Source organism: Lissotriton helveticus, chromosome 10 (assembly GCF_964261635.1).
Source record: "Lissotriton helveticus chromosome 10, aLisHel1.1, whole genome shotgun sequence".
NCBI classification, from domain to species: Eukaryota; Metazoa; Chordata; class Amphibia; order Caudata; family Salamandridae; genus Lissotriton; species Lissotriton helveticus.
The window spans coordinates 1,095,131,099-1,095,138,933 of record NC_136071.1 but is presented as its reverse complement, the minus strand read 5'-3'; the positions used below and the strand labels follow the sequence as shown (position 1 = coordinate 1,095,138,933).

At 46.6% G+C, this 7,835-nt stretch overlaps 1 pseudogene; it reads left to right on the top strand.

The window, feature by feature from the left end:
• The first annotated feature begins 213 nt into the window (after positions 1 to 213).
• The window catches only part of LOC144784181 (coiled-coil domain-containing protein 71L-like), a 28,575-nt pseudogene continuing 20,953 nt past the window's right edge, over positions 214 to 7,835 (top strand).

Genomic DNA, 7,835 nt, shown 5'->3' with positions numbered 1-7,835 from the left:
GTAGGTAAAATAAACAAATAAGAAAAGTGCGGGAGGAGCATAACAAGGCATAGGAAGGCGAAAGGCATGCCTCATTCAACTGTAAGGAGCATGAGACTCCCCCACACTCATCATTACAAAGGCACTATGTAGTAAGGACAGGACAGTGTTGCTGTGTTAGCGAGCATGGGAAGTGAAGTGAAGTGCTCCCAACTGAATTTAAAAAGAACAAGCATGGAGAGAGAAGAGAGAACTGTGGAGCTGGGGACCAGTGTTCGAGCCTTGGCGATGGCTCAACATCTGTAATTATTAGCAGATCTGGCACTTTTTTAATTAAAAATAAATAAATAAACAACATCTCGGAAGGAGTGGGAGAAAGATAAAATGAGTTAGTTAAAAAAACATGTGACGGAAGTGACCGGCTGTTTGGAAAGTGAAAGCGCAAATCACATGCTGAATGTTGCAGAAAAGCATGTTGTGACAGCAATAGGAACAAGTAGATAAAAGAGCCTGGGGGGGAGCGAGCGAGGGAAGGTAAAGCATATGCGGAGTAGATAAAGAATGTTGTAGGGGGGGGGGGAGAGAAATGCGAGACACTACCTGGCAGCCGTGAAAAGTGCAAAGGCGGGGGAGTGGATCCCTTTGAAGTGAAGCTCTCGGAGGCAGGCGGCTCGGGAGCAAATGGTAAGCGCGTTCACGAGCACATGCACTCGATGTAATCCGCCTGGTGGTTTCAGAGCTTGTTTTGCCCTCAATACTCTCGTCCTATTTTCGCTTGCGCGATTAATAGGACGAGCCCTAAAATGTAGTTCCCTAAATGTGAGCAGGGGAAGAATACAAGTCAACCAACCATAAGGGTCACAAAAAGGCTATGCTCCAAAGGAGGGATAAACAGAGGAATGGGAAAGCAAGCCATCAAATAACAAGAAAGCAAATGAGTGACAATAATGCCATCCAATGTTAACCAAGGGTCCTGTTCTAAGCCCACTCTAAGTTTTTGCACTGTCTAGTAGTTGACTAAATAAATAATCACAAGCATTGCCAAGGAAGCCAAAACCTCAGGTCTTAGCATGCATACAATTAGTTGTAACTGTTATTCCCAATGTGAAAAGCCCCCCACTTGAATAAGAATAAAAAATATATATAACTAAAGGAGTGGCCCAGCAGCAGAGGTACACCAGCCCCGACGCTGAAATGCACTCCTTGTCAGGTGGCCGAGCACAAGTAATCAGGCAAAATGCCGTCCCTCGCAGTGCTGGACAGTCAGTGGATGATGTGGCCTGACTCACTGCCTCATGCTGTATGCTATGGTGGGGGGAAGGAAATTGTGACTAACACCTGAACGGACCAACTGTTAAAGACAGTTGACCTAAAGTATTTGTATTTATGTATATATTTATTACGAATTTTCTAGAAAACAAGAAGCGGCGAGGCAAAGTGGTCTCTAGACGAGACCTAAAACAAGCGTTGGCAAAGCGGATAGGTCTGTCAATGCGTATTTTATTTTCAAAACTGTTACTGGGAAGCTGCTGGAGCCTCGTCAATGTAAGAAAAAATGGCTGAGGTGTATAATATTATTTTTGTCTCTACAAGCACTTAGTGCAATAGTACTCCACAGCACTGAAAGGAACTACTTTGTGGGCAGATGTGCCCTCTGTGAAGGGGTCAATCACAGTAAAGTTAGCAATGGCTGCAGTGGGCTGCCCAGTTGTCTCATGCTGTAGTGGGTGTAAGGAAAATGCGAGCATTAACATAACAGACCAATGGATGAAACGGTCTGGCTGCACTCGAGACCTAAATTAAGCACTCAAGGATCTCCCACGTGGAAGGAAAGTAGAATAGGAGAAATGCACAGGAGAAGAGGAGCAGGAGTGAGAAGATATAAATGCACAATATAACAATGAAAAAAACATGCCCCAAGAATCAGCACTGTGCTCGGAAAGAAAAGAAAAGCAGTACAGTATACAGTGCTTCAATCCTTCAGGAAGCGTCACCTAAAAAAAGCTCTTCCCGACAGCGTCAAGGAGGCTGTGAAGAAGGAAGTAAACGATGCCTTGCTCAGAGGCAGAACATGCCACTCCACCCCCTGCTGAAGCCATTCTTCCCTCCTCCAAAGGACTAGAACACCAACAAAGAAATAATGAGGACAAGTCAAGGGGGCAACTAATGCACGCTGAAGCACAGTGCAGCGATGGGAATAAAGTACCTCCTCACAGAACACAAGGGGTGCAAAATCAGTATCGAAGAACTGCACAGTTACACGAAGAAAACTGACGTCAACCCTCAATAACATACACAGGCGCGCCCTCACAAACCAAGTACGGCCAGGAAATTATTAACATTTGCATAACTAATAAGGAATTGAACATGCAACAATACATAACTACTTTAGTGCACCGCACTGAAATAGCCTCGCATTTAATTACATCCATGGATTTTTCCCACAACTGTGTACCCCAAAGCTGCAGTAATTCTCATACCAACATTATATTACTTAGGTGCTATGTAGTGTTTGAAGATAGCTGCTGCCTGCAGGATTTCAAAGCCTTTAGAAAACTTTTGCACCCAATACAATAAAGTGAGCAAATCTGGTGTGTGTTGATGTATGTGCGTTGATGTAGGTTTGTTGTCTGCATGCTTGTATGTTTGAGTCCCGAGTGCCTGAATGTGCATGGCGGTGTGCGCAGGGATGAAAAGCAAAGGGTCTGGGACTCATGGGTGCATAGGTCTCACTGCATGCAGGACTGTGAGTACATAGGACCAGACAATGCATTATGAGGACTCCATCCTATTAGAAGAGATTCTGGAATATAGTTTGACCCACCACAGAATCAGTGAGCAAGTCAAGCAGTTGCAATATGCATTCCCAGATCTCGTTCTTGTTCACACCCTTGGCTTCCCGAAACGACACGACGGAGCCCTGCGCTGCTTGGGGAGCTCATTGTGAAATGTGTGAGGAGTCCCGGCCATGATTTATCAAGCTATCTCGGACCCGCCAAAGCTCATTGTGAAATGTTGGAGCAGTCCCGGCCATGATTTCCTCCCGGGGAGGCATATTTTTACCCGGCGCTAATGACCGAGAGGCTTCGTTAATCCCCGCAGACTTGTTGCTGGAGGTCTCGCGGCTGCTGACGTTACCTGCGGGCTAAACGCACCTCGCTTCACTTTCAGTGCACACAAGTGAAAGGGAGTGTAACGAGGCCGCGCGCAGACCCCCCTACTGAGGCGGCCGCGCGCAGACCCCCCTACTGAGGCGGCCGCGCGCAGACCCCCTCCTGAGGCGGCTCGCGCTTCAGCTGCCTGCCACGGCGCTTCCCAGAGAGACAGGAGATTGGGAAACGCGCGCGCGCGGCCGGCGCCGATCGCTTTCCACACCGTGCGCGTGACATCTCCTGTCTCCTGGGAAGCAGACCCGCCAGCAATAGTATCGCGCCTGCGCGATGGCATATGGCTTTGCCATATGCATCGCAGGCGCGAGACCTAAAAAGGAGAGTTATTACCACACACAGGGTTTGAGCTTCTCCCACGTGATCAAGGAAGATATCGAGGAGCACTTACTCAATGTTCAGAACGTTGGGAATCTTCCTCCCTTTCTGTTGCAAGGCCAGTGTTCCTAGTATCCAAGCACTGCTCTAGACGGTTGAAGTCACCGCACTCTGGCAGTTGCGACACGAAGACAAAAGGTTCGAGGCGTATCAGGAATAATGCGTGGAAGGGTCCACGTAGTTAATTTCACTACGGCCCTCAGGGGGATGAAGTACGAAAGTGGGTGCACTCTCTCTGGGAAACAAAAACCTAAATATAAAGTCTCGCTCGCACAGCTGCGCGTTACCCCTACCTTTCCTGCGGGAAGGCAAGCGTCCGCGGTGCTCCAACGGCGTCCTCTAAGGCGGGAAGGCAAGCGTCCGCTTACTTCCCAACGGCGTCCTCTGAAGCGGGAAGGCAAGCGTCCGCTACCTTCCAACGGCGTCCTCTCTGGCGGGAAAGCAAGCGTCCGCTTACTTCAAGCGTCAGTCTCGGCTTCTCTGCGTCGTTTTCCACAGCGGGACTCGCTTTGACATCCGGCTTGGACCTGAGTCTCGGGAAGGATTGACAAGCACCCTCCTCTTCCTGGGAGGTGCTTAAGTAACCCAGCCGCCCCCAATCTCCGTACTGCCTCGGCCCAGGGGATTCTGGGAGATGTAGTGCGGCAGCGTTCCTGACGCCAGGTAGGACGGCCTGATATCGCTACACTAAAAGACCACCCATACATGAATACCCATAGAGTCATACCTTTCTCCAGACATGGCTATTAATCCCGGCTTCTGCATGTCAACAAATTGTATACTCTTGGCCTGTCCTTTTCTTACCTTATTCATCTGCTTTTGTTTATGTGCCAGGAATGATTAGACTTGGAAACAAGAAAAACGCTCATGAGTGAATGTGTGATCAGAAACCTGGACTGGACCCTAACACACAATGGGCATGACCCAGGGGAAACAACACTCGGTGCCACAGTCTGTTCACAAAGTGGGAAACCAGCAGTGCCCAGTTACAGTCTCAGATCTACTCGACCAACTTGTTGAACAAATGATGTACGCCCTTTGCCTTTATACTCCCAAGTTCCACTATGTGATATCATAGTAACAGATTTACTACAGATAATGAACACTAAACACATATATCTAGGACAGGACCCCACTGTGGCTTACATTCACACATGATTATAGTTACATCTTCCATACATGTCTAGATAGGTACAGTCAACAGACAATAAGGGGCCCATTAGGATGTTGGGCGGATTGCCCCCGCCAGGCTGGCGGCAGCCACCGCCAGCCTGGCAGGGGCAATCTGCCCGACATCCACACTCGTTCCCCCCCGCCATATTAGTATGGGGGGGGGACCTCGGCAGGCGGAAAGACCGTCCGCCTTGCGACCGGGGCGGAAAAGGAATAATATGGTGGCGGTGTCTATCAGACACCGCCAGCCATATTATGATGGGCATTTTACAATGCCTTTCCGTGGCGACAATGCCGCCACGGAAAGGCATGCAGTCTTCACTTTTGGGGCCCCCTGCGGGCCCTCAAAGTGAAGGAGGGGAGGGGGGTGCACACGGGGGGTACCTGTGGTACCCCCCTGCATTTGCATATACAATGCAGTAGGCACCGCACGGTGCCTGCCACATTGTGTATGCAAATGCATACATGCATTTAAGGCATTGTGGCGGGCGGTGCAGAGAGCACCGCCCACCACAATGTTATAAATGCAGGATGCTGCCACCACAGTGGCGGATGCATCCTAATACCACCCACGGGACCCCCGCCCTTATGGCGGGTGGTCCCGAGTCCCGATAGGATGGCGGGCGGACTAAGTCCGCCCATCATCCTAATAACCCCCTTAGTATTTAGTCTGCAAGTGTGCCATAAAATGAAACTGCATAATACACTAGGAGCCATATTTAGTAAGGGGTTGCATCACATTTGCACCATGTTAAAGAGAGAGCAACCCCTAAGATGTGATATATGAAGCCACGCAAAGCCCCCTTGCGTGGTCCTGAGTGGCTTGATAAATTCAGAATAACACAACGCAGCGCAAATCACTGCGTTATGTTACTCTGCCCCGGAGAGGCGTTCCATGGGCCTTGCATGGGTGTTCCCATGTAACACCCATGGATTTTGACGCATTCCAAGCTTTACCGTTACTGGTAGACCTGGGAATACGCCAAAATGATGTTCATCCCCAGTGGAGGCGTAACATTGAAAACATCTTCATTTCTTCACGTTATTTCCTCTTTCTATGTGTGGTGCATTCTGCAGCACACATAGAAAGAGGAAAATGCCTCTCATGGTTGTTTTTGTGCAGGAAGGTGTGCCTTCCTGCACCAAAAATATCCTGCTTACAATGCAGGCACCCTCGCAACATGGGGCAAATGGGCCAGCATTGGTTCTAAGCAGCACATTGTGCGCCAGCGCTGGGAAAAGGCAGAATGCACCGTACTGTGTTATATGCGGCCCATTCCTGCCCTTTCACTGACAAGCAGCGCAGCAAGCTGACTTGCTGCACAGTGTCACTTTTTCATAATTGGTAAACAGTCAGAATATCGAGTTGGAAATGTCAACTTGCACTAATATCGAGTGCAAAATATCGAGAGACATAAATATCGACTGCAAGAATATCGGGTTCAAGTATATCAAGTTTAAGGTAAGAAATATTGTTTTCTAAAATATCGAAGTCATTAATATCATTTGCAAAAATATAGTTGAAAAAATATAGTTTTTTAGTTAGTGTTATGTATTTTAGTATGTATTTTAAATGTAGGTGCTCTATATTGCATTTGTTTTTTAATATATGTGTTACATTTTTAGGGGTGGGAATAGTAATTTATACCCCTACGCTAGCCAACACTTTCCCTACTGTTGCACTTGCTAGAGTGGGAATAGTAATTTTCTCCCCTTCGCTATCTGACACTTTCCCTACTGTTGCAATCGCAGGAGGGGAAATAGTAATTTTCTCCTCTCCGCTATCCAACACTTTCCCTCCTGTTGCACTTATTGGAGTGGGAATAATAAATGATTCCCCTCCGCTATCCAACACTTTCCCTACTGTTGCACTGGCTGGGGTTGGAATGGTAATTTTTACCCTATGCTATCCAACACTTTCCCTACAGTTGCACATGTTGGAGTGGGAATAGTAATTTTTTATCCCTCCGCTATCCAACACTTTCCCTACTGTTGCACTCATTTGAGTGGGAATAGTAATTTTTCCCCTCTGCTATCCAACACTTTCCCTACTGTTGCACTCATTGGAGTGGGAATAGTAAATGATTCCCCTCCGCTATCCAACACTTTCCCTACTGTTGCACGCATTGGAGTGGGAATAGTAAATGATTCCCCTCCGCTATCAAACACTTTCCTTACTGTTGCACTCACTGGAGTGGGAATAGTAATTTTTTACCAACCGCTATCCAACACTTTCCCTACTGCTGCACACATTGGAGTAGGAATAGTAAATTATTCTCCTCCGATATCCAACACTTTCTCTACTGTTGCACTTGCTGGAGTGGGAATATTAATTTTTTACCCTCCGCTATCCAACACTTTCCCTACTTTTGCACTAAATGTAGTTTAAAATCAAGGGTTTAAAAAATATTACATATATTAATATTTGAATTTATATTATATATTTTTATAATTTTTATGTTACAGGTGTATGTATATATATATATATGTATCTTTATTTTTTAACATATTTCTAAAATTGTATAATTAACTCAAATTAATATGTATTAATGATTTTAAAGTAAATATAAATAATATATTTTATAAATTTATGTTTCATTTTTTCCCCATTACATGGCAGGTTCTTTGATTCCAGCGAGTTCTAAAGTTCTGAGAGCCCCAATATTTATACTCAGTTTCTCTTTGCTCTCTTAGGTAGAGAGTGTCTGTACCTAGTCCAAACCAGTTTGGTCCTCTCTGGCCCAGCTTCCCGGCAGGATGTGGAGACAGATTGTATAAAGCAGGCCAGGCCCATTCAGGTGCAAGGATATCTCCTCCACTATTCTAAATGCCGCCGAGGTCTATTCGGCCCAGCACTGACTCATCCAGGAAAGGCAGGACACACCTCAAATCCCCCAGTGACTGTCTGAAGGGATTTGACATCCCCAGCCCCTGTCACTCCAAAGATAGACAGTCAATCCAAAAACCCAGCAGAGGCACACAGGATGGCTAAGTAAGAAAATACCTACTTTCTAAAAGAGGTATTTTCAAACACAGAACATAAAAATCATTCTTACTAAAAGATGCATTTCTACATTCTGAGTCCAGGCATACTAAACTTCATTTCCCTATCTGGGCCCCATGGGAAGTTATGCTTAT